The 25,223-nt window shown below is 49.4% G+C and overlaps 5 non-coding genes across 5 annotated transcripts; all 5 read right to left on the bottom strand.

Moving 5' to 3' along the window:
• Positions 1-3,206: 3,206 nt before the first annotated feature.
• Trnak-uuu (transfer RNA lysine (anticodon UUU)) lies at positions 3,207-3,278 on the bottom strand. The gene has a single exon. It is a non-coding gene; the product is annotated as a tRNA-Lys (tRNA).
• A 5,003-nt stretch (positions 3,279-8,281) lies between these two features.
• Positions 8,282-8,353, bottom strand: Trnak-uuu (transfer RNA lysine (anticodon UUU)). The gene has a single exon. It is a non-coding gene; the product is annotated as a tRNA-Lys (tRNA).
• A 2,223-nt stretch (positions 8,354-10,576) lies between these two features.
• On the bottom strand, positions 10,577-10,648 carry Trnak-uuu (transfer RNA lysine (anticodon UUU)). The gene has a single exon. It is a non-coding gene; the product is annotated as a tRNA-Lys (tRNA).
• A 2,223-nt stretch (positions 10,649-12,871) lies between these two features.
• On the bottom strand, positions 12,872-12,943 carry Trnak-uuu (transfer RNA lysine (anticodon UUU)). The gene has a single exon. It is a non-coding gene; the product is annotated as a tRNA-Lys (tRNA).
• Positions 12,944-15,166: 2,223 nt separating this feature from the next.
• Trnak-uuu (transfer RNA lysine (anticodon UUU)) lies at positions 15,167-15,238 on the bottom strand. The gene has a single exon. It is a non-coding gene; the product is annotated as a tRNA-Lys (tRNA).
• Between the last annotated feature and the right edge of the window lie 9,985 nt (positions 15,239-25,223).

Here is a 25,223-nt window from a genome sequence, read left to right as displayed (position 1 = left end):
TTACGATTTTTTTTAAATATAAGGAAGAAAGAAAGAAAAACACGCGCCCAGAGTGGGGACCGAACCCACGCCTTTCGATTAGATCTCGAATGCCTTACCAATTCGGCTATCTGGGCGACTGTGTACTCTTTCACTTTCTGGGCTATTTATATTTACTAGAAGTGTATCTGACGCTTGAGGGTGGTGGCCAGCGCCACTCTGACTACACGGGAAGAAGGGGACCTTCTTTTCAACCCCCGGGGCGTGACTCAAACGTCTACAGCCTGTCATGAGTGGGTAACTGGCGGGAAGCCCTCTTATGCTACCTAGGCATCAAGGCTGCCATAACCGAGACCTTTGCTAGGCTTTCGAAGAATAATATAGTAAGGAAATGAGGGGCTCGTTGAGAAAATACAGAAACATAGGTCGGCAGTCTACAACGCCAAAGGAGGCATAGGGGTGTGGTTAGGCTCTATTTTTTACTACGGGTAATGAAGTTGCGATTTTTTTAAATATAAGAAGGAACGAAAGAAACAAAAACACGCGCCCAGAGTGGGCACCGATCCCACACCTTTCGATTAGATCTCGAATGCCTTACCAATTCGGCTATGTTGGCGACTGTGTACTCCTTCACTTTCTGGGCTATTTATATTTACTAGAAGTGTATCTGACGCTTGAGGGTGGTGGCCAGCGCCACTCTGACTACACGGGGAGGAGGGGACCTTCTTTTCAACCCCCGGGGCAAGACTCAAACGTCTACAGCCTGTCATGAGTGGGTAACTAGCGGGAAGCCCTCTTATGCTACCTAGGCATCAAGGCTGCTATAACCGAGACCCTCGCTAGGCTTTCGCAGAATAATGTAGGGCTCTATTTTTTACTATGGTTAATGAAGTTACGATTTTTTTAAATATAAGGAAGAAAGAAAGAAAAACGCGCCCAGAGTGGGGACCGAACCCACGCCTTTCGTTTAGATCACGAATGCCTTACCAATTCGGCTATCTGGGCGACTGTGTACTCCTTCACTTTCTGGGCTATTTATATTGACTAGAAGTGTATCTGACGCTTGAGGGTGGTGGCCGGCGCCACTCTGACTACACGGGGAGAAGGGGACCTTCTGTTCAACACCCGGGGCGTGACTCAAACGTCTACAGCCTGTCATGAGTGGGTAACTGGCGGGAAGCCCTCTTATGCTACCTCGTCATCAAGGCTGCCATAACCGAGACCCTCGCTAGGCTTTCGCAGAATAATATACTAAGGAAATGACGGGCTCGTTGAGGAAATACAGAAACATAGGTCGGCAGTCTACAACGCCAAAGGAGGCATAGGGGTGTGGTTAGGCTCTATTTTTTACTACGGTGAATGAAGTTACGATTTTTTTTAAATATAAGGAAGAAAGAAAGAAAAACACGCGCCCAAAGTGGGGACCGAACCCACGCCTTTCGATTAGATCTCGAATGCCTTACCAATTCGGCTGTCTGGGCGACTGTGTACTCCTTCACTTTCTGGGCTATTTATATTTACTAGAAGTGTATCTGACGCTTGAGGGTGGTGGCCAGCGCCACTCTGACTACACGGGGAGAAGGGGACCTTCATTTCAACTCCGGGGCGTGACTCAAACGTCTACAGCCTGTCATGAGTGGGTAACTGGCGGGAAGCCCTCTTATGCTACCTAGGCATCAAGGCTGCCATAACCGAGACCCTCGCTAGGCTTTCGCAGACTAATATAGTAAGGAAATGAGGGGCTCGTTGAGGAAATACAGAAACATAGGTCGGCAGTCTACAACGCCAAAGGAGGCACAGGGGTGTGGTTAGGCTCTATTTTTTACTACGGTTATAGAAGTTGCGATTTTTTTAAATATAAGAAGGAACGAAAGAAACAAAAACACGCGCCCAGAGTGGGCACCGATCCCACACCTTTCGATTAGATCTCGAATGCCTTACCAATTCGGCTATGTTGGCGACTGTGTACTCCTTCACTTTCTGGGCTATTTATATTTACTAGAAGTGTATCTGACGCTTGAGGGTGGTGGCCAGCGCCACTCTGACTACACGGGGAGGAGGGGACCTTCTTTTCAACCCCCGGGGCAAGACTCAAACGTCTACAGCCTGTCATGAGTGGGTAACTAGCGGAAAGCCCTCTTATGCTACCTAGGCATCAAGGCTGCTATAACCGAGACCCTCGCTAGGCTTTCGCAGAATAATGTAGGGCTCTATTTTTTACTATGGTTAATGAAGTTACGATTTTTTTAAATATAAGGAAGAAAGAAAGAAAAACGCGCCCAGAGTGGGGACCGAACCCACGCCTTTCGTTTAGATCACGAATGCCTTACCAATTCGGCTATCTGGGCGACTGTGTACTCCTTCACTTTCTGGGCTATTTATATTGACTAGAAGTGTATCTGACGCTTGAGGGTGGTGGCCGGCGCCACTCTGACTACACGGGGAGAAGGGGACCTTCTGTTCAACACCCGGGGCGTGACTCAAACGTCTACAGCCTGTCATGAGTGGGTAACTGGCGGGAAGCCCTCTTATGCTACCTCGTCATCAAGGCTGCCATAACCGAGACCCTCGCTAGGCTTTCGCAGAATAATATACTAAGGAAATGACGGGCTCGTTGAGGAAATACAGAAACATAGGTCGGCAGTCTACAACGCCAAAGGAGGCATAGGGGTGTGGTTAGGCTCTATTTTTTACTACGGTGAATGAAGTTACGATTTTTTTTAAATATAAGGAAGAAAGAAAGAAAAACACGCGCCCAAAGTGGGGACCGAACCCACGCCTTTCGATTAGATCTCGAATGCCTTACCAATTCGGCTATCTGGGCGACTGTGTACTCCTTCACTTTCTGGGCTATTTATATTTACTAGAAGTGTATCTGACGCTTGAGGGTGGTGGCCAGCGCCACTCTGACTACACGGGGAGAAGGGGACCTTCATTTCAACTCCGGGGCGTGACTCAAACGTCTACAGCCTGTCATGAGTGGGTAACTGGCGGGAAGCCCTCTTATGCTACCTAGGCATCAAGGCTGCCATAACCGAGACCCTCGCTAGGCTTTCGCAGACTAATATAGTAAGGAAATGAGGGGCTCGTTGAGGAAATACAGAAACATAGGTCGGCAGTCTACAACGCCAAAGGAGGCACAGGGGTGTGGTTAGGCTCTATTTTTTACTACGGTTATAGAAGTTACGATTTTTTTTAAATATAAGGAAGAAGGAAAGAACAACACGCGCCCAGAGTGGGGACCGAACCCACGCCTTTCGATTAAATCTCGAATGCCTTACCAATTCGGCTATCTGGGCGACTGTGTACTCCTTCACTTTCTGGGCAATTTATATTTACTAGAAGTGTATCTGACGCTTGAGGGTGGTGGCCAGCGCCACTCTGACTACACGGGGAGAAGGGGACCTTCTTTTCAACCCCCGGGGCGTGACTCAAACGTCTACAGCCTGTCATGAGTGGGTAACTGGCAGGAAGCCCTCTTATGCTACCTAGGCATCAAAGCTGCCATAACCGAGACCCTCGCTAGGCTTTCGCAGAATAATATAGTAAGGAAATGAGGGGCTCGTTGAGGAAATACAGAAACATAGGTCGGCAGTCTACAACGCCAAATGAGGCATAGGGGTGTGGTTAGGCTTTTTTTTTACTACGGTTATAGAAGTTACGATTTTTTTAAATATAAGGAAGAAAGAAAGAAAAACACGCGCCCAGAGTGGGGACCGAACCCACGCCTTTCGATTAGTTCTCGAATGCTTTACCAATTCGGCTATTTGGGCGACTGTGTACTCCTTCACTTTCTGGGCTATATATATTTACTAGAAGTGTATCTGACGCTTCAGGGTGGAGGCCAGCGCCACTCTGACTACATGGAGAGAAGGGGGCCTTCTTTTCAACCCCCGGGGCAAGACTCACACGTCTACAGCCTGTCATGAGTGGGTAACTGGCGGGAAGCCCTCTTATGCTACCTAGGCATCAAGGCTGCCATAACTGAGACCCTCGCTAGGCTTTCGCAGAATAATATAGTAAGGTAATGAGGGGCTCGTTGAGGAAATACAGAAACATAGGTCGGCAGTCTACAACGCCAAAGGAGGCATAAGGGTGGGGTTAGGCTCTATTTTTTACTACGGTTAATGAAGTTACGATATTTTTAAAAATAAGAAAGAAAGAAAGAAACAAAAACACGCGCCCAGAGTGGGGACCGAACCCAAGTCTTTCGATTAGATCTCGAATGCCTTACCAATTCGGCTATCTGGGCGACTGTGTACTCCTTCAGTTTCTGGGCTATTTAAATTTACTAGAAGTGTATCTGACGCTTGAAGGTGGTGGCCGGCGCCACTCTGACTACACGGGGAGAAGGGGACCTTCTTTTCAACCCCCGGGGCGTGACTCAAACGTCTACAGCCTGTCATGAGTGGGTAACTGGCGGGAAGCCCACTTATGCTACCTAGGCATCAAGGCTGCCATAACCGAGACCCTCGCTAGGCTTTCCCAGAATAATATAGTAAGGAAATGAGGGGCTCGTTGAGGAAATACAGAAACATAGGTCGACAGTCTACAATGCCAAAGGAGGCATAGGGGTGTGGTTAGGCTCTATTTTTTACTACGGGTAATGAAGTTACGATTTTTTTTAAATATAAGGAAGAAAGAAAGAAAGAAAGAAAAACACGCGCCCAGAGTGGGGACCGAACCCACGCCTTTGGATTAGATCTCGAATGCCTTACCAATTCGGCTATCTGGGCGACTGTGTACTCCTTCACTTTCTGGGCTATTTATATTTACTAGAAGTGTATCTGACGCTTAAGGGTGGTGGCCAGCGCCACTCTGACTACACGGGGATGAGGGGACCTTCTTTTCAACCCCCGGGGCAAGACTCAAACGTCTACAGCCTGTCATAAGTGGGTAACTAGCGGGAAGCCCTCTTATGCTACCTAGGCATCAAGGCTGCCATAACCGAGACCTTTGCTAGGCTTTCGCAGAATAATATAGTAAGGAAATGAGGGGCTCGTTGAGGAAATACAGAAACATAGGTCGGCAGTGTACAACGCTAAAGGAGGCATAGGGGTGTGGTTAGGCGCTTTTTTTTACTACGGTGAATGAAGTTACGATTTTTTTTAAATATAAGGAAGAAAGAAAGAAAAACACGCGCCCAGAGTGGGGACCGAACCCACGCCTTTCGATTAGATCTCGAATGCCTTACCAATTCGGCTATCTGGGCGACTGTGTACTCTTTCACTTTCTGGGCTATTTATATTTACTAGAAGTGTATCTGACGCTTGAGGGTGGTGGCCAGCGCCACTCTGACTACACGGGAAGAAGGGGACCTTCTTTTCAACCCCCGGGGCGTGACTCAAACGTCTACAGCCTGTCATGAGTGGGTAACTGGCGGGAAGCCCTCTTATGCTACCTAGGCATCAAGGCTGCCATAACCGAGACCTTTGCTAGGCTTTCGAAGAATAATATAGTAAGGAAATGAGGGGCTCGTTGAGAAAATACAGAAACATAGGTCGGCAGTCTACAACGCCAAAGGAGGCATAGGGGTGTGGTTAGGCTCTATTTTTTACTACGGGTAATGAAGTTGCGATTTTTTTAAATATAAGAAGGAACGAAAGAAACAAAAACACGCGCCCAGAGTGGGCACCGATCCCACACCTTTCGATTAGATCTCGAATGCCTTACCAATTCGGCTATGTTGGCGACTGTGTACTCCTTCACTTTCTGGGCTATTTATATTTACTAGAAGTGTATCTGACGCTTGAGGGTGGTGGCCAGCGCCACTCTGACTACACGGGGAGGAGGGGACCTTCTTTTCAACCCCCGGGGCAAGACTCAAACGTCTACAGCCTGTCATGAGTGGGTAACTAGCGGGAAGCCCTCTTATGCTACCTAGGCATCAAGGCTGCTATAACCGAGACCCTCGCTAGGCTTTCGCAGAATAATGTAGGGCTCTATTTTTTACTATGGTTAATGAAGTTACGATTTTTTTAAATATAAGGAAGAAAGAAAGAAAAACGCGCCCAGAGTGGGGACCGAACCCACGCCTTTCGTTTAGATCACGAATGCCTTACCAATTCGGCTATCTGGGCGACTGTGTACTCCTTCACTTTCTGGGCTATTTATATTGACTAGAAGTGTATCTGACGCTTGAGGGTGGTGGCCGGCGCCACTCTGACTACACGGGGAGAAGGGGACCTTCTGTTCAACACCCGGGGCGTGACTCAAACGTCTACAGCCTGTCATGAGTGGGTAACTGGCGGGAAGCCCTCTTATGCTACCTCGTCATCAAGGCTGCCATAACCGAGACCCTCGCTAGGCTTTCGCAGAATAATATACTAAGGAAATGACGGGCTCGTTGAGGAAATACAGAAACATAGGTCGGCAGTCTACAACGCCAAAGGAGGCATAGGGGTGTGGTTAGGCTCTATTTTTTACTACGGTGAATGAAGTTACGATTTTTTTTAAATATAAGGAAGAAAGAAAGAAAAACACGCGCCCAAAGTGGGGACCGAACCCACGCCTTTCGATTAGATCTCGAATGCCTTACCAATTCGGCTGTCTGGGCGACTGTGTACTCCTTCACTTTCTGGGCTATTTATATTTACTAGAAGTGTATCTGACGCTTGAGGGTGGTGGCCAGCGCCACTCTGACTACACGGGGAGAAGGGGACCTTCATTTCAACTCCGGGGCGTGACTCAAACGTCTACAGCCTGTCATGAGTGGGTAACTGGCGGGAAGCCCTCTTATGCTACCTAGGCATCAAGGCTGCCATAACCGAGACCCTCGCTAGGCTTTCGCAGACTAATATAGTAAGGAAATGAGGGGCTCGTTGAGGAAATACAGAAACATAGGTCGGCAGTCTACAACGCCAAAGGAGGCACAGGGGTGTGGTTAGGCTCTATTTTTTACTACGGTTATAGAAGTTGCGATTTTTTTAAATATAAGAAGGAACGAAAGAAACAAAAACACGCGCCCAGAGTGGGCACCGATCCCACACCTTTCGATTAGATCTCGAATGCCTTACCAATTCGGCTATGTTGGCGACTGTGTACTCCTTCACTTTCTGGGCTATTTATATTTACTAGAAGTGTATCTGACGCTTGAGGGTGGTGGCCAGCGCCACTCTGACTACACGGGGAGGAGGGGACCTTCTTTTCAACCCCCGGGGCAAGACTCAAACGTCTACAGCCTGTCATGAGTGGGTAACTAGCGGAAAGCCCTCTTATGCTACCTAGGCATCAAGGCTGCTATAACCGAGACCCTCGCTAGGCTTTCGCAGAATAATGTAGGGCTCTATTTTTTACTATGGTTAATGAAGTTACGATTTTTTTAAATATAAGGAAGAAAGAAAGAAAAACGCGCCCAGAGTGGGGACCGAACCCACGCCTTTCGTTTAGATCACGAATGCCTTACCAATTCGGCTATCTGGGCGACTGTGTACTCCTTCACTTTCTGGGCTATTTATATTGACTAGAAGTGTATCTGACGCTTGAGGGTGGTGGCCGGCGCCACTCTGACTACACGGGGAGAAGGGGACCTTCTGTTCAACACCCGGGGCGTGACTCAAACGTCTACAGCCTGTCATGAGTGGGTAACTGGCGGGAAGCCCTCTTATGCTACCTCGTCATCAAGGCTGCCATAACCGAGACCCTCGCTAGGCTTTCGCAGAATAATATACTAAGGAAATGACGGGCTCGTTGAGGAAATACAGAAACATAGGTCGGCAGTCTACAACGCCAAAGGAGGCATAGGGGTGTGGTTAGGCTCTATTTTTTACTACGGTGAATGAAGTTACGATTTTTTTTAAATATAAGGAAGAAAGAAAGAAAAACACGCGCCCAAAGTGGGGACCGAACCCACGCCTTTCGATTAGATCTCGAATGCCTTACCAATTCGGCTATCTGGGCGACTGTGTACTCCTTCACTTTCTGGGCTATTTATATTTACTAGAAGTGTATCTGACGCTTGAGGGTGGTGGCCAGCGCCACTCTGACTACACGGGGAGAAGGGGACCTTCATTTCAACTCCGGGGCGTGACTCAAACGTCTACAGCCTGTCATGAGTGGGTAACTGGCGGGAAGCCCTCTTATGCTACCTAGGCATCAAGGCTGCCATAACCGAGACCCTCGCTAGGCTTTCGCAGACTAATATAGTAAGGAAATGAGGGGCTCGTTGAGGAAATACAGAAACATAGGTCGGCAGTCTACAACGCCAAAGGAGGCACAGGGGTGTGGTTAGGCTCTATTTTTTACTACGGTTATAGAAGTTACGATTTTTTTTAAATATAAGGAAGAAGGAAAGAACAACACGCGCCCAGAGTGGGGACCGAACCCACGCCTTTCGATTAAATCTCGAATGCCTTACCAATTCGGCTATCTGGGCGAATGTGTACTCCTTCACTTTCTGGGCTATTTATATTTACTAGAAGTGTATCTGACGCTTGAGGGTGGTGGCCAGCACCACTCTGACTACACGGGGAGGAGGGGACCTTCTTTTCAACCCCCGGGGCAAGACTCAAACGTCTACAGCCTGTCATAAGTGGGTAACTAGCGGGAAGCCCTCTTATGCTACCTAGGCATCAAGGCTGCCATAACCGAGACCTTTGCTAGGCTTTCGCAGAATAATATAGTAAGGAAATGAGGGGCTCGTTGAGGAAATACAGAAACATAGGTCGGCAGTGTACAACGCCAAAGGAGGCATAGGGGTGTGGTTAGGCGCTTTTTTTTACTACGGTGAATGAAGTTACGATTTTTTTTAAATATAAGGAAGAAAGAAAGAAAAACACGCGCCCAGAGTGGGGACCGAACCCACGCCTTTCGATTAGATCTCGAATGCCTTACCAATTCGGCTATCTGGGCGACTGTGTACTCTTTCACTTTCTGGGCTATTTATATTTACTAGAAGTGTATCTGACGCTTGAGGGTGGTGGCCAGCGCCACTCTGACTACACGGGAAGAAGGGGACCTTCTTTTCAACCCCCGGGGCGTGACTCAAACGTCTACAGCCTGTCATGAGTGGGTAACTGGCGGGAAGCCCTCTTATGCTACCTAGGCATCAAGGCTGCCATAACCGAGACCTTTGCTAGGCTTTCGAAGAATAATATAGTAAGGAAATGAGGGGCTCGTTGAGAAAATACAGAAACATAGGTCGGCAGTCTACAACGCCAAAGGAGGCATAGGGGTGTGGTTAGGCTCTATTTTTTACTACGGGTAATGAAGTTGCGATTTTTTTAAATATAAGAAGGAACGAAAGAAACAAAAACACGCGCCCAGAGTGGGCACCGATCCCACACCTTTCGATTAGATCTCGAATGCCTTACCAATTCGGCTATGTTGGCGACTGTGTACTCCTTCACTTTCTGGGCTATTTATATTTACTAGAAGTGTATCTGACGCTTGAGGGTGGTGGCCAGCGCCACTCTGACTACACGGGGAGGAGGGGACCTTCTTTTCAACCCCCGGGGCAAGACTCAAACGTCTACAGCCTGTCATGAGTGGGTAACTAGCGGGAAGCCCTCTTATGCTACCTAGGCATCAAGGCTGCTATAACCGAGACCCTCGCTAGGCTTTCGCAGAATAATGTAGGGCTCTATTTTTTACTATGGTTAATGAAGTTACGATTTTTTTAAATATAAGGAAGAAAGAAAGAAAAACGCGCCCAGAGTGGGGACCGAACCCACGCCTTTCGTTTAGATCACGAATGCCTTACCAATTCGGCTATCTGGGCGACTGTGTACTCCTTCACTTTCTGGGCTATTTATATTGACTAGAAGTGTATCTGACGCTTGAGGGTGGTGGCCGGCGCCACTCTGACTACACGGGGAGAAGGGGACCTTCTGTTCAACACCCGGGGCGTGACTCAAACGTCTACAGCCTGTCATGAGTGGGTAACTGGCGGGAAGCCCTCTTATGCTACCTCGTCATCAAGGCTGCCATAACCGAGACCCTCGCTAGGCTTTCGCAGAATAATATACTAAGGAAATGACGGGCTCGTTGAGGAAATACAGAAACATAGGTCGGCAGTCTACAACGCCAAAGGAGGCATAGGGGTGTGGTTAGGCTCTATTTTTTACTACGGTGAATGAAGTTACGATTTTTTTTAAATATAAGGAAGAAAGAAAGAAAAACACGCGCCCAAAGTGGGGACCGAACCCACGCCTTTCGATTAGATCTCGAATGCCTTACCAATTCGGCTATCTGGGCGACTGTGTACTCCTTCACTTTCTGGGCTATTTATATTTACTAGAAGTGTATCTGACGCTTGAGGGTGGTGGCCAGCGCCACTCTGACTACACGGGGAGAAGGGGACCTTCATTTCAACTCCGGGGCGTGACTCAAACGTCTACAGCCTGTCATGAGTGGGTAACTGGCGGGAAGCCCTCTTATGCTACCTAGGCATCAAGGCTGCCATAACCGAGACCCTCGCTAGGCTTTCGCAGACTAATATAGTAAGGAAATGAGGGGCTCGTTGAGGAAATACAGAAACATAGGTCGGCAGTCTACAACGCCAAAGGAGGCACAGGGGTGTGGTTAGGCTCTATTTTTTACTACGGTTATAGAAGTTACGATTTTTTTTAAATATAAGGAAGAAGGAAAGAACAACACGCGCCCAGAGTGGGGACCGAACCCACGCCTTTCGATTAAATCTCGAATGCCTTACCAATTCGGCTATCTGGGCGAATGTGTACTCCTTCACTTTCTGGGCTATTTATATTTACTAGAAGTGTATCTGACGCTTGAGGGTGGTGGCCAGCACCACTCTGACTACACGGGGAGGAGGGGACCTTCTTTTCAACCCCCGGGGCAAGACTCAAACGTCTACAGCCTGTCATAAGTGGGTAACTAGCGGGAAGCCCTCTTATGCTACCTAGGCATCAAGGCTGCCATAACCGAGACCTTTGCTAGGCTTTCGCAGAATAATATAGTAAGGAAATGAGGGGCTCGTTGAGGAAATACAGAAACATAGGTCGGCAGTGTACAACGCCAAAGGAGGCATAGGGGTGTGGTTAGGCGCTTTTTTTTACTACGGTGAATGAAGTTACGATTTTTTTTAAATATAAGGAAGAATGAAAGAAAAACACGCGCCCAGAGTGGGGACCGAACCCACGCCTTTCGATTAGATCTCGAATGCCTTACCAATTCGGCTATCTGGGCGACTGTGTACTCTTTCACTTTCTGGGCTATTTATATTTACTAGAAGTGTATCTGACGCTTGAGGGTGGTGGCCAGCGCCACTCTGACTACACGGGAAGAAGGGGACCTTCTTTTCAACCCCCGGGGCGTGACTCAAACGTCTACAGCCTGTCATGAGTGGGTAACTGGCGGGAAGCCCTCTTATGCTACCTAGGCATCAAGGCTGCCATAACCGAGACCTTTGCTAGGCTTTCGAAGAATAATATAGTAAGGAAATGAGGGGCTCGTTGAGAAAATACAGAAACATAGGTCGGCAGTCTACAACGCCAAAGGAGGCATAGGGGTGTGGTTAGGCTCTATTTTTTACTACGGGTAATGAAGTTGCGATTTTTTTAAATATAAGAAGGAACGAAAGAAACAAAAACACGCGCCCAGAGTGGGCACCGATCCCACACCTTTCGATTAGATCTCGAATGCCTTACCAATTCGGCTATGTTGGCGACTGTGTACTCCTTCACTTTCTGGGCTATTTATATTTACTAGAAGTGTATCTGACGCTTGAGGGTGGTGGCCAGCGCCACTCTGACTACACGGGGATGAGGGGACCTTCTTTTCAACCCCCGGGGCAAGACTCAAACGTCTACAGCCTGTCATGAGTGGGTAACTAGCGGGAAGCCCTCTTATGCTACCTAGGCATCAAGGCTGCTATAACCGAGACCCTCGCTAGGCTTTCGCAGAATAATGTAGGGCTCTATTTTTTACTATGGTTAATGAAGTTACGATTTTTTTAAATATAAGGAAGAAAGAAAGAAAAACGCGCCCAGAGTGGGGACCGAACCCACGCCTTTCGTTTAGATCACGAATGCCTTACCAATTCGGCTATCTGGGCGACTGTGTACTCCTTCACTTTCTGGGCTATTTATATTGACTAGAAGTGTATCTGACGCTTGAGGGTGGTGGCCGGCGCCACTCTGACTACACGGGGAGAAGGGGACCTTCTGTTCAACACCCGGGGCGTGACTCAAACGTCTACAGCCTGTCATGAGTGGGTAACTGGCGGGAAGCCCTCTTATGCTACCTCGTCATCAAGGCTGCCATAACCGAGACCCTCGCTAGGCTTTCGCAGAATAATATACTAAGGAAATGACGGGCTCGTTGAGGAAATACAGAAACATAGGTCGGCAGTCTACAACGCCAAAGGAGGCATAGGGGTGTGGTTAGGCTCTATTTTTTACTACGGTGAATGAAGTTACGATTTTTTTTAAATATAAGGAAGAAAGAAAGAAAAACACGCGCCCAAAGTGGGGACCGAACCCACGCCTTTCGATTAGATCTCGAATGCCTTACCAATTCGGCTATCTGGGCGACTGTGTACTCCTTCACTTTCTGGGCTATTTATATTTACTAGAAGTGTATCTGACGCTTGAGGGTGGTGGCCAGCGCCACTCTGACTACACGGGGAGAAGGGGACCTTCATTTCAACTCCGGGGCGTGACTCAAACGTCTACAGCCTGTCATGAGTGGGTAACTGGCGGGAAGCCCTCTTATGCTACCTAGGCATCAAGGCTGCCATAACCGAGACCCTCGCTAGGCTTTCGCAGACTAATATAGTAAGGAAATGAGGGGCTCGTTGAGGAAATACAGAAACATAGGTCGGCAGTCTACAACGCCAAAGGAGGCACAGGGGTGTGGTTAGGCTCTATTTTTTACTACGGTTATAGAAGTTACGATTTTTTTTAAATATAAGGAAGAAGGAAAGAACAACACGCGCCCAGAGTGGGGACCGAACCCACGCCTTTCGATTAAATCTCGAATGCCTTACCAATTCGGCTATCTGGGCGAATGTGTACTCCTTCACTTTCTGGGCTATTTATATTTACTAGAAGTGTATCTGACGCTTGAGGGTGGTGGCCAGCACCACTCTGACTACACGGGGAGGAGGGGACCTTCTTTTCAACCCCCGGGGCAAGACTCAAACGTCTACAGCCTGTCATAAGTGGGTAACTAGCGGGAAGCCCTCTTATGCTACCTAGGCATCAAGGCTGCCATAACCGAGACCTTTGCTAGGCTTTCGCAGAATAATATAGTAAGGAAATGAGGGGCTCGTTGAGGAAATACAGAAACATAGGTCGGCAGTGTACAACGCCAAAGGAGGCATAGGGGTGTGGTTAGGCGCTTTTTTTTACTACGGTGAATGAAGTTACGATTTTTTTTAAATATAAGGAAGAAAGAAAGAAAAACACGCGCCCAGAGTGGGGACCGAACCCACGCCTTTCGATTAGATCTCGAATGCCTTACCAATTCGGCTATCTGGGCGACTGTGTACTCTTTCACTTTCTGGGCTATTTATATTTACTAGAAGTGTATCTGACGCTTGAGGGTGGTGGCCAGCGCCACTCTGACTACACGGGAAGAAGGGGACCTTCTTTTCAACCCCCGGGGCGTGACTCAAACGTCTACAGCCTGTCATGAGTGGGTAACTGGCGGGAAGCCCTCTTATGCTACCTAGGCATCAAGGCTGCCATAACCGAGACCTTTGCTAGGCTTTCGAAGAATAATATAGTAAGGAAATGAGGGGCTCGTTGAGAAAATACAGAAACATAGGTCGGCAGTCTACAACGCCAAAGGAGGCATAGGGGTGTGGTTAGGCTCTATTTTTTACTACGGGTAATGAAGTTGCGATTTTTTTAAATATAAGAAGGAACGAAAGAAACAAAAACACGCGCCCAGAGTGGGCACCGATCCCACACCTTTCGATTAGATCTCGAATGCCTTACCAATTCGGCTATGTTGGCGACTGTGTACTCCTTCACTTTCTGGGCTATTTATATTTACTAGAAGTGTATCTGACGCTTGAGGGTGGTGGCCAGCGCCACTCTGACTACACGGGGAGGAGGGGACCTTCTTTTCAACCCCCGGGGCAAGACTCAAACGTCTACAGCCTGTCATGAGTGGGTAACTAGCGGGAAGCCCTCTTATGCTACCTAGGCATCAAGGCTGCTATAACCGAGACCCTCGCTAGGCTTTCGCAGAATAATGTAGGGCTCTATTTTTTACTATGGTTAATGAAGTTACGATTTTTTTAAATATAAGGAAGAAAGAAAGAAAAACGCGCCCAGAGTGGGGACCGAACCCACGCCTTTCGTTTAGATCACGAATGCCTTACCAATTCGGCTATCTGGGCGACTGTGTACTCCTTCACTTTCTGGGCTATTTATATTGACTAGAAGTGTATCTGACGCTTGAGGGTGGTGGCCGGCGCCACTCTGACTACACGGGGAGAAGGGGACCTTCTGTTCAACACCCGGGGCGTGACTCAAACGTCTACAGCCTGTCATGAGTGGGTAACTGGCGGGAAGCCCTCTTATGCTACCTCGTCATCAAGGCTGCCATAACCGAGACCCTCGCTAGGCTTTCGCAGAATAATATACTAAGGAAATGACGGGCTCGTTGAGGAAATACAGAAACATAGGTCGGCAGTCTACAACGCCAAAGGAGGCATAGGGGTGTGGTTAGGCTCTATTTTTTACTACGGTGAATGAAGTTACGATTTTTTTTAAATATAAGGAAGAAAGAAAGAAAAACACGCGCCCAAAGTGGGGACCGAACCCACGCCTTTCGATTAGATCTCGAATGCCTTACCAATTCGGCTATCTGGGCGACTGTGTACTCCTTCACTTTCTGGGCTATTTATATTTACTAGAAGTGTATCTGACGCTTGAGGGTGGTGGCCAGCGCCACTCTGACTACACGGGGAGAAGGGGACCTTCATTTCAACTCCGGGGCGTGACTCAAACGTCTACAGCCTGTCATGAGTGGGTAACTGGCGGGAAGCCCTCTTATGCTACCTAGGCATCAAGGCTGCCATAACCGAGACCCTCGCTAGGCTTTCGCAGACTAATATAGTAAGGAAATGAGGGGCTCGTTGAGGAAATACAGAAACATAGGTCGGCAGTCTACAACGCCAAAGGAGGCACAGGGGTGTGGTTAGGCTCTATTTTTTACTACGGTTATAGAAGTTACGATTTTTTTTAAATATAAGGAAGAAGGAAAGAACAACACGCGCCCAGAGTGGGGACCGAACCCACGCCTTTCGATTAAATCTCGAATGCCTTACCAATTCGGCTATCTGGGCGAATGTGTACTCCTTCACTTTCTGGGCTATTTATATTTACTAGAAGTGTATCTGACGCTTGAGGGTGGTGGCCAGCACCACTCTGACTACACGGGGAGGAGGGGACCTTCTTTTCAACCCCCGGGGCAAGACTCAAACGTCTACAGCCTGTCATAAGTGGGTAACTAGCGGGAAGCCCTCTTATGCTACCTAGGCATCAAAGCTGCCATAACCGAGACCCTCGCTAGGCTTTCGCAGAATAATATAGTAAGGAAATGAGGGGCTCGTTGAGAAAATACAGAAACATAGGTCGGCAGTCTACACGCCAAAGGAGGCATAGGGGTGTGGTTAGGCTCTATTTTTTACTACGAGTAATGAAGTTGCGATTTTTTTTAAATATAAGAAGGAACGAAAGAAACAAAAACACGCGCCCAGAGTGGGCACCGAACCCACGCCTTTCGATTAGATCTCGAATGCCTTACCAATTCGGCTATCTGGGCGACTGTGTACTTCTTCACTTTCTGGGCTATTTATATTTACTAGAAGTGTATCTGACGCTTGAGGGTGGTGGCCAGCGCCACTCTGACTACACGGGGAGAAGGGGACCTTCTTTTCAACCCCCGGGGCGTGACTCAAACGTCTACAGCCAGTCATGAGTGGGTAACTGGCGGGAAGCCCTCTTATGCTACCTAGGCATCAAAGCTGCCATAACCGAGACCCTCGCTAGGCTTTCGCAGAATAATATACTAAGGAAATGAGGGGCTCGTTGAGGAAATATAGAAACATAGGTCGGCAGTCTACAACGCCAAAGGAGGCATAGGGGTGGGGTTAGGCTCTATTTTTTACTACGGTTAATGAAGTTACGATTTTTTTTAAATATAAGAAAGAAAGACAGAAACATAAACACGCGCCCAGAGTGGGGACCAAACCCACGCCTTTCGATTAGATCTCGAATGCCTTACCAATTCGGCTATCTGGGCGACTGTGTACTCCTTCACTTTCTGGGCTATTTATATTTACTAGAAGTGTATCTGACGCTTGAGGGTGGTGGCCAGCGCCACTCTGACTACACGGGGAGAAGGGGACCTTCTTTTCAACCCCCGGGGCAAGACTAAAAACGTCTACAGCCTGTCATGAGTGGGTAACTAGCGGGAAGCCCTCTTATGCTCCCTAGGCATCAAGGCTGCTATAACCGAGACCCTCGCTAGGCTTTCGCAGAATAATGTAGGGCTCTATTTTTTACTACGGTTAATGAAGTTACGATTTTTTTAAATATAAGGAAGAAAGAAAGAAAGAAAAACGCGCCCAGAGTGGGGACCGAACCCACGCCTTTCGATTAGATCTCGAATGCCTTACCAATTCGGCTATCTGGGCGACTGTGTACTCCTTCACTTTCTGGGCAATTTATATTTACTAGAAGTGTATCTGACGCTTGAGGGTGGTGGCCAGCGCTACTCTGACTACACGGGGAGAAGGGGACCTTCTTTTCAACCCCCGGGGCGTGACTCAAACGTCTACAGCCTGTCATGAGTGGGTAACTGGCGGGAAGCCCTCTTATGCTACCTAGGCATCAAAGCTGCCATAACCGAGACCCTCGCTAGGCTTTCGCAGAATAATATAGTAAGGAAATGAGGGGCTCGTTGAGGAAATACAGAAACATAGGTCGGCAGTCTACAACGCCAAATGAGGCATAGGGGTGTGGTTAGGCTTTTTTTTTACTACGGTTATAGAAGTTACGATTTTTTTTAAATATAAGGAAGAAAGAAAGAAAAACACGCGCCCAGAGTGGGGACCGAACCCACGCCTTTCGATTAGTTCTCGAATGCTTTACCAATTCGGCTATTTGGGCGACTGTGTACTCCTTCACTTTCTGGGCTATATATATTTACTAGAAGTGTATCTGACGCTTCAGGGTGGAGGCCAGCGCCACTCTGACTACATGGAGAGAAGGGGGCCTTCTTTTCAACCCCCGGGGCAAGACTCACACGTCTACAGCCTGTCATGAGTGGGTAACTGGCGGGAAGCCCTCTTATGCTACCTAGGCATCAAGGCTGCCATAACTGAGACCCTCGCTAGGCTTTCGCAGAATAATATACTAAGGTAATGAGGGGCTCGTTGAGGAAATACAGAAACATAGGTCGGCAGTCTACAACGCCAAAGGAGGCATAAGGGTGGGGTTAGGCTCTATTTTTTACTACGGTTAATGAAGTTACGATATTTTTAAAAATAAGAAAGAAAGAAAGAAACAAAAACACGCGCCCAGAGTGGGGACCGAACCCAAGTCTTTCGATTAGATCTCGAATGCCTTACCAATTCGGCTATCTGGGCGACTGTGTACTCCTTCAGTTTCTGGGCTATTTAAATTTACTAGAAGTGTATCTGACGCTTGAAGGTGGTGGCCGGCGCCACTCTGACTACACGGGGAGAAGGGGACCTTCTTTTCAACCCCCGGGGCGTGACTCAAACGTCTACAGCCTGTCATGAGTGGGTAACTGGCGGGAAGTCCACTTATGCTACCTAGGCATCAAGGCTGCCATAACCGAGACCCTCGCTAGGCTTTCCCAGAATAATATAGTAAGGAAATGAGGGGCTCGTTGAGGAAATACAGAAACATAGGTCGACAGTCTACAATGCCAAAGGAGGCATAGGGGTGTGGTTAGGCTCTATTTTTTACTACGGGTAATGAAGTTACGATTTTTTTTAAATATAAGGAAGAAAGAAAGAAAGAAAGAAAAACACGCGCCCAGAGTGGGGACCGAACCCACGCCTTTGGATTAGATCTCGAATGCCTTACCAATTCGGCTATCTGGGCGACTGTGTACTCCTTCACTTTCTGGGCTATTTATATTTACTAGAAGTGTATCTGACGCTTAAGGGTGGTGGCCAGCGCCACTCTGACTACACGGGGATAAGGGGACCTTGTTTTCAACCCCCGGGGCGTGACTCAAACGTCTACAGCCTGTCATGAGTGGGTAACTGGCGGGAAGCCCTCTTATGGTACCTATATATATATATATTTATATCTATATACATATATATACGGTAGAGAAGTCACATTGAAAAACATAACGGTACTTATTCTAACGTTGCGACCGTGGGCCGGTCTTTTTCAAAGATACAAATAGTGCAGATCACATGGGTTTAAATACATTTTAGTTGTGGGCCGGGCAAGAAGTTGTATCAAGCAAAAACGTAGGCTCTACGCGACACAGAAGCATACGAAGCCGCAGAATGCAAATGGTGGGAGAAAAAGAGGGCCGTTGGAATGGTGCCGGGGAACAGACGGGAAAGGGGGCGTAATCAAGGCAGGCGAGGCTATAGAATAAAAGGAAAGCAATGCAATGTACTGAAGTCATGACGGAAAAGCAAAAAGGTGAGAACTAAGGAGGGGCTCGTTTCCTGCTCGTTTGTTGACCTCTTTCTGGAGGAGGTGCCTGTTAGGGCAACCTGCAGGGTGTGGCAGTTTCAAACACGCAGAAAAGACCGGCCCCCTGTCGAAACGTTAAAATAAATACCGTTATGTTTTTCAACGTGACTTCACTATCGGAAAGTTACCTTATAGCCAGGAAGCTTTTATCTTATCATATATATATATATATATATATATATATATATATATATATATATATATATATATATATAGAAAATAATGGTTGGCAGTAAAGAAAACCTCTGAAAGCCTTCGCAAAGGTACGGCGGCACGCATCAATATACATATATACAATATATATATATATATATATATATATATATATATATCTATATATATATATATTGCCGCGAACCATACATTGGGGTTGTTTATTTGTGTTTTGCTTTTACCGCCCGGCTGCGCCGGTCTGTGTTATCTCTGCGCCAAGGCAAGCGCGCGTTCCATTCTTTCTTTCTGTGCCGCATGTGTTATCTGTTGTGATAGGGAGAGCATTCCGATCTAACGTGAACAGCCCAGAATAATCTTCTAGGATCTACTATGTTCTCGATGCGAATCGACGTTTCGAGAACCACGCGCGCCAAAAGATAAAAAGCCTGCAGTGCGGACGCCGGGGCATTCGATTCGACGACACTCGCCTGTGCAAGTCACTTTGTTGACCGCTGCTTCGCCGCCTCTGTATTCTTTTGAGTTGTTAGGGGACCACAAGTTCGCTCCAATAAACGTGTTTCTCATTCAACACAACTGCATCGTCCTTGTCTTCGTGATATCTGGTGGAGGTGCTGGGTACGCACCCTTCATGCCCACTACAACCTCGAAAAGCCGCCAAGCCAGTCCAACAAGAGCCAGCCCCACCTGCAAGATTTACCGCCCGAGTTCGGTTTGATGCCAGAAGGGCCCAAGAAAAGGAACGCTGCAACCAACACCATGGTGCAAGAAACAACGTCGCCAATAGTCCTGCAGCAGCCCCGGGAACCGCCATCGTTCCGAGGAGCCCCCACAGAAGACCCAGAAGAATGGTTGGAGAAACTGGAGCGCGTCCGGAAATTCAACAGGTGGGACGACGCAGAAACGTTCCGGCACGTTTTCTTTTACTTGGAAGATTTGGCTCGCACTTGGTTCGAGAACCACGAGAGCTCCTTGACAAACTGGGCTCAGTTCAAAAGCAAGTTTACTAAGACCTTCACTACCGTCGTGCGGAAAGAAAGAGCCGCCCTTTTGTTGGAAACGCGCACGCAACACCCCAACGAAGGTGTCGTGATCTTCGTTGAGGAGATGAAGCAGCTATATCGCCGCGCGGACCCCGAAATGACGGAAGAAAAGAAGCTGCGCTTCTTAATGCGCGGAGTGAAGGAGGAACTGTTTGCTGGACTTGTCCGAAATCCGCCCAAAACCGTCGCCGAATTCGTGACCGAAGCCAGCCCCATTGAGAAAGCCCTCGAAATGCGTGCTAAGCAGTATGACCGCAACTTTGTTGGCGCGGCCAATGCGAACGACTTTGGCAGCACGCGGATCCCGGCCGACAGCCTACGCGAGACTATCCGGGCAATAGTGAGAGAGGAGCTGCGGAAACTTCTCCCAACGCCGCCGCAGCCCCAAGTCGCTTCCCTCACCGACGTGATTAGAGAAGAAGTGCAACAAGCGTAGGGTACTTCTACGCCATCCGAGGTACCCCGAGAGCCACAAGCTATGACATACTCCGCGGCTGTTCGTCGACCCCGCCCTGCTCCAACACGCCGTCAAGAGGCCCCGCCGTACCGCCGCCCACTGTCACCCTCCCGACCCCCGGTATCCCGAAACCAGACGCCGAGGAAGACGGACGTATGGCGAACTCCTGATAACCGTCCTCTGTGCTACCACTGCGGAGAGGCCGACCACATTTACCGTCGCGGCCCATACAAGAGACTCGGACTGCGTGGTTTCTCCATCGACGCACCTCGCCCTCTCCCTGGCCAACGACCACGTGAGATCGACGAGTATCTATCTGAAACCAGCCGTGGCCCAGCGCGTTTCAACCGTTCGCCGTCGCCCTACCCCTACCAATCGCCGAACCGCCGTAGCAACGCTGACTTCGCCCGTGGAAGGTCCCCCAGCCCACGCGGGGGAAACTAAAGGCGGCAACTTCTGGAGGTGAAGTTGCTCTACGGCGAAAAACTGGAAACCCTCCAACGACGCAAGGACGCGCTGAACACAGTGATTCACGACATGCCCTCATCCCGACGACCCGACCTAACCCTCACGAGACTCCCGAACACGACGACAGCTACACGGCGCGACGCGTACCCGACCTGACCGAGACGTCCGTTGAGAAGACGACAACGACGATGTACAGTGCCCGACCATCAACACGTACAAGCAGAGATACGACGCCCCGACGAACCCGGAACTCGAGGAAGACTGCATCTGACGTAAAGGTGTCCATCGACGGCTTTGACGTAGTCACCCTCGTAGACACGGGAGCTGACTATTCGGTAATGAGCGGACCATTTGCGTCTAAACTGAAGAAAGTTATGACCAGATGGGACGGTCCGCACATACGCACAGCAGGAGGCCACCTCGTGACGCCAAGTGGAACGTGCACATCGCGCGTCACCATAGACGGCACAACGTACCCTGCGGCGTTCGTCGTTCTGCCTAACTGCTCCCGCGACGTGATTCTCGGAATGGACTTGTTGACGGGCAACGGTGCAATAATTGACCTGCAGACCAAGTCGATAACATTTTCCTCCGATCACTCCACGATGCCGCAGCCGAACCCCGATCTCCGTGCTGCTGTCAGGATCGCCGACGATCACATCACCCTGCCACCCCGCGCAAGCTTGATGATCGCCGTCTACTGTGAGGATGCTGCTTCTGACATCGACGCTATCGTAGAGAGTGATCAAAGGTTGCTTCTCGACCGCGGTGTCTCCGTCGCAAGAGGCATTGCGCACTTTAAGCAGCGCCAATCTCACGTTTTGGTCACTAATTTCACCGAAGAGTACCAGCATTTAAACAAGGGAGCTGCAATTGCGTTCCTCGAAGAAACGGAAGAAGCAAGTGATGTGATCGCAGTCGCCGACTTTGAACGCACACCCGTAGAAACATTCAAGCTCCCGCAGCCATTCGACGAGAATCCAGCGCTACCGCAAGAACAACGGAAAAAATTATTGGCTTTGCTGCGTCGCTATAGCGAATGTTTTTCGTCGAGCGCAAAACTACGTCAGACCCCTCTAGCGAAGCACCGAATAATAACGGAAGATGGAGCCCGACCTACCCGACAGTCACCGTACCGCGTCTCTTCACACGAACGGGAAGCCATCCGGACTCAAGTCGACGACATGCTGAGCGATGACATTATACAACCATCGAAAAGCCCCTGGGCTGCGCCCGTCGTACTCGTAAAGAAAAAAGACGGCACATTAAGGTTTTGCGTTGACTACTGGCGACTGAACAAAATCACGAAAAAGGACGTGTACCCCCTCCCCCGAATCGACGACGCCCTCGACCACCTCTGCCACGCGAAGTACTTCTCATCGATGGACCTGAAGACCGGCTACTGGCAAATTGAAGTGGACGAGAGAGACCGAGAGAAGACTGCATTTATAACCCCAGACGGCCTACACGAGTTCAAGGTGATGCCGTTTGGGCTGTGCACAGCACCAGCGACGTTTCAAAGAGTCATGGACACTGTGCTAGCTGGCCTTAAGTGGCACACCTGCCTCGTATACCTCGACGACGTAGTGGTATTCGCCCGGACTTTAGACGAACACCTTGCAAGGTTGGAGTCTGTACTCGAGGCCATTCGTACGTCGGGGTTGACGCTGAAGCCTGAAAAGTGCCGTTTCGCACACAGGGAACTCAAGTTCTTGGGCCACGTCGTCAACGCCGCGGGAGTCCTACCTGACCCGGCAAAAACATCAGCCATTGCGAACTTCCCAAGGCCGAAAGACAAGAAGGGCGTGCGGAGATTTCTCGGGCTGTGCGCATACTACCGGCGCTTCGTCAAAAACTTCGCACGCCTTGCAGAGCCACTCACGCGCTTGACGAAAAATAGCACCCCTTTCAGCTGGGAAAACGACCAAGTAAAAGCATTCGGCGAGCTGCAAAAACGCCTGCAAAGCCCGCCCGTGCTCGCTCATTTCGACGGAAATGCCGAAACGGAAATGCATACGGACGCCAGTGATATGGGCTTGGGTGCCGTCCTTGTCCAAAAGCAAAGCGGCTGCGAAAGGGTAATCGCCTATGCTAGCCGTGGTCTGTCGAAGGAGGAGAAAAACTATTCTGCCTCTGAGAAAGAGTGCCTGGCTATTATCAGGGCGATTTCAAAATTTCGCCCAAACGTGTATGGAAGGCCATTCAAAGTTGTAACAGACCACCATGCGCTGTGTTGGCTCGCCAATTTGAAGGACCCCTCTGGCCGTCTTGGGCGGTGGAGCTTGCGCCTGCAGGAGTTCGACGTTACAGTCGTTTATAAATCCGGCAGGAAACACTCCGACGCCTACTGCCTGTCCCGCGCCCCCGTCGACCCACCACCACAACACTCTGATGAAGACAGCGCGTTCTTCGGGATCGTGACGGAGAGCGACCTAGCCTCCCAGCAGCGTGCCGACCCCGACTTACGCGTCATAATCGAGTACCTCGAGGGATGCAACGTTGCCGTTCCTAGGACCTTCAAACGCAGCTTACCAGCATTCAGCCTGAGAAACTCCGTCCTTGTGAAGAAGAATTTCAGCCCCGGAACAAGAGCGAATTACCTTCTCGTCATCCCCGCGGACCTTCGTGACGAAATTTTGGAAGCGTGCCTCGACGACCCGTCTTGCGGACATCTCGGCACAGCCCGCACTATTGGAAAAATCAAGGCAAGGTACTACTGGCCCGGCCTTACCTCTGACGTCACCCACTACGTCCGGAGCTGCCGTGACTGCCAGCGACGAAAAACGCCGCCGACAAGACCCGGCGGACTTCTGCAACCGATCGCCGCCCCATCGAGACCATTTCAACAGATTGGAATGGACCTTTTAGGCCCGTTCCCTACGTCACGATCACAGAACAAGTGGATTGTCGTAGCGACAGACTACATGACGCGCTACACAGAGACCGCCGCTCTTCCGAGGGGGACTGCACAAGAAGTGGCGAAGTTCTTTATAAGCCAAGTTGTGCTGCGACATGGAGCCCCGGAAGTCCTAATCACAGACCGCGGAACGGCATTTACTGCGGAGCTGATGCAAGGAGTATTACGCTACAGCAACACGGATCACCGAAGAACGACGGCGTACCACCCCCAAACGAACGGACTAACAGAACGTCTGAACAAGACAATCGCAGATATGCTGTCAATGTACGTTGACGTTGAACATAAGACTTGGGACGAAGTGCTCCCGTATGTCACGTTTCCGTACAACACGGCTATCCAGGAGACGACACAGCTGACGCCGTTCGAGCTTGTCTACGGTAGAAGGCCGACTACGATGCTCGACGCCATGCTTCCGCACGGAGAAGACGACGACCTCAACGCCGACCTCCACGGATATCTTCAACGTGCGGAGGAGGCCCGCCAGCTCGCTCGAGTTCGTATAACGAACCAGCAGCTGGTGGATGCGGGCCGCTACAACCTCCGACGCCGAGACGCCGAGTACCAACCAGGGGATCGTGTGTGGGTTTGGACTCCCATCCGACGACGCGGACTCAGTGAGAAGCTCCTGCGACGGTATTTCGGACCCTACCAGATTCTACGACGTGTTGGCCAACTTACCTACGAAGTGATCCCCGATGGTGACTCCGGCATGCGGCCTGAAGTCGTCCACGTGGTTCGCTTAAAACCTTTCTACGGACGATGACGAACTTTTATTTTCATTTGTTCGGACTGTCGCTTATGTTAGCATCGGGTCGATGCAGTCTTAGAGGGGGGGTAATGCCGCGAACCATACATTGGGTTTGTTCATTTGTGTTGTGCTTTTACCGCCCGGCTGCGCCGGTCTGTGTTATCTCTGCGCCAAGGGAAGCGCGCGTTCCAGTCTTTCTTTCTGTGCCGCATGTGTTATCTGTTGTGATAGGGAGAGCATTCCGATCTAACGTGAACAGCCCAGAATAATCTTCTTGGATCTACTATGTTCTCGATGCGAATCGACGTTTCGAGAACCACGCGCGCCAAAAGATAAAAAGCCTGCAGTGCGGACGCCGGGGCATTCGATTCGACGACACTCGCCTGTGCAAGTCACTTTGTTGACCGCTGCTTCGCCGCCTCTGTATTCTTTTGAGTTGTTAAGGGAGCACAAGTTCGCTCCAATAAACGTGTTTCTCATTCAACACAACTGCATTGTCCTTGTCTTCGTGACAATATATATATTGTATATATGTATATTGATGCGTGCCGCTGTAACATTGCGAAGGCTTTATCGCAATCCCATGACGAAGCGCCAATACCGCTTTCCTTGACGAGAAGCCCAGTCGAGAGCGCAATTATAGCGGCAAAGTTGCGGATGACGCGGCTGAAATATGAACACAGTCCAATAAAGCTCCGTAGGGCCTTTATGGTTGTCGGTCTAGGGAACTCGGCGACAGCGCGAAGTTTGGTGGCGTCGGAAAAAATTACCT

The sequence above is a fragment of the Haemaphysalis longicornis genome, unplaced genomic scaffold (genome assembly GCF_048455015.1).
Source record: "Haemaphysalis longicornis isolate Haplotype H1 unplaced genomic scaffold, Haemaphysalis longicornis Haplotype H1 scaffold_5, whole genome shotgun sequence".
NCBI classification, from domain to species: domain Eukaryota; kingdom Metazoa; phylum Arthropoda; class Arachnida; order Ixodida; family Ixodidae; genus Haemaphysalis; species Haemaphysalis longicornis.
This window is presented reverse-complemented; position numbering and strand designations above follow the sequence as displayed.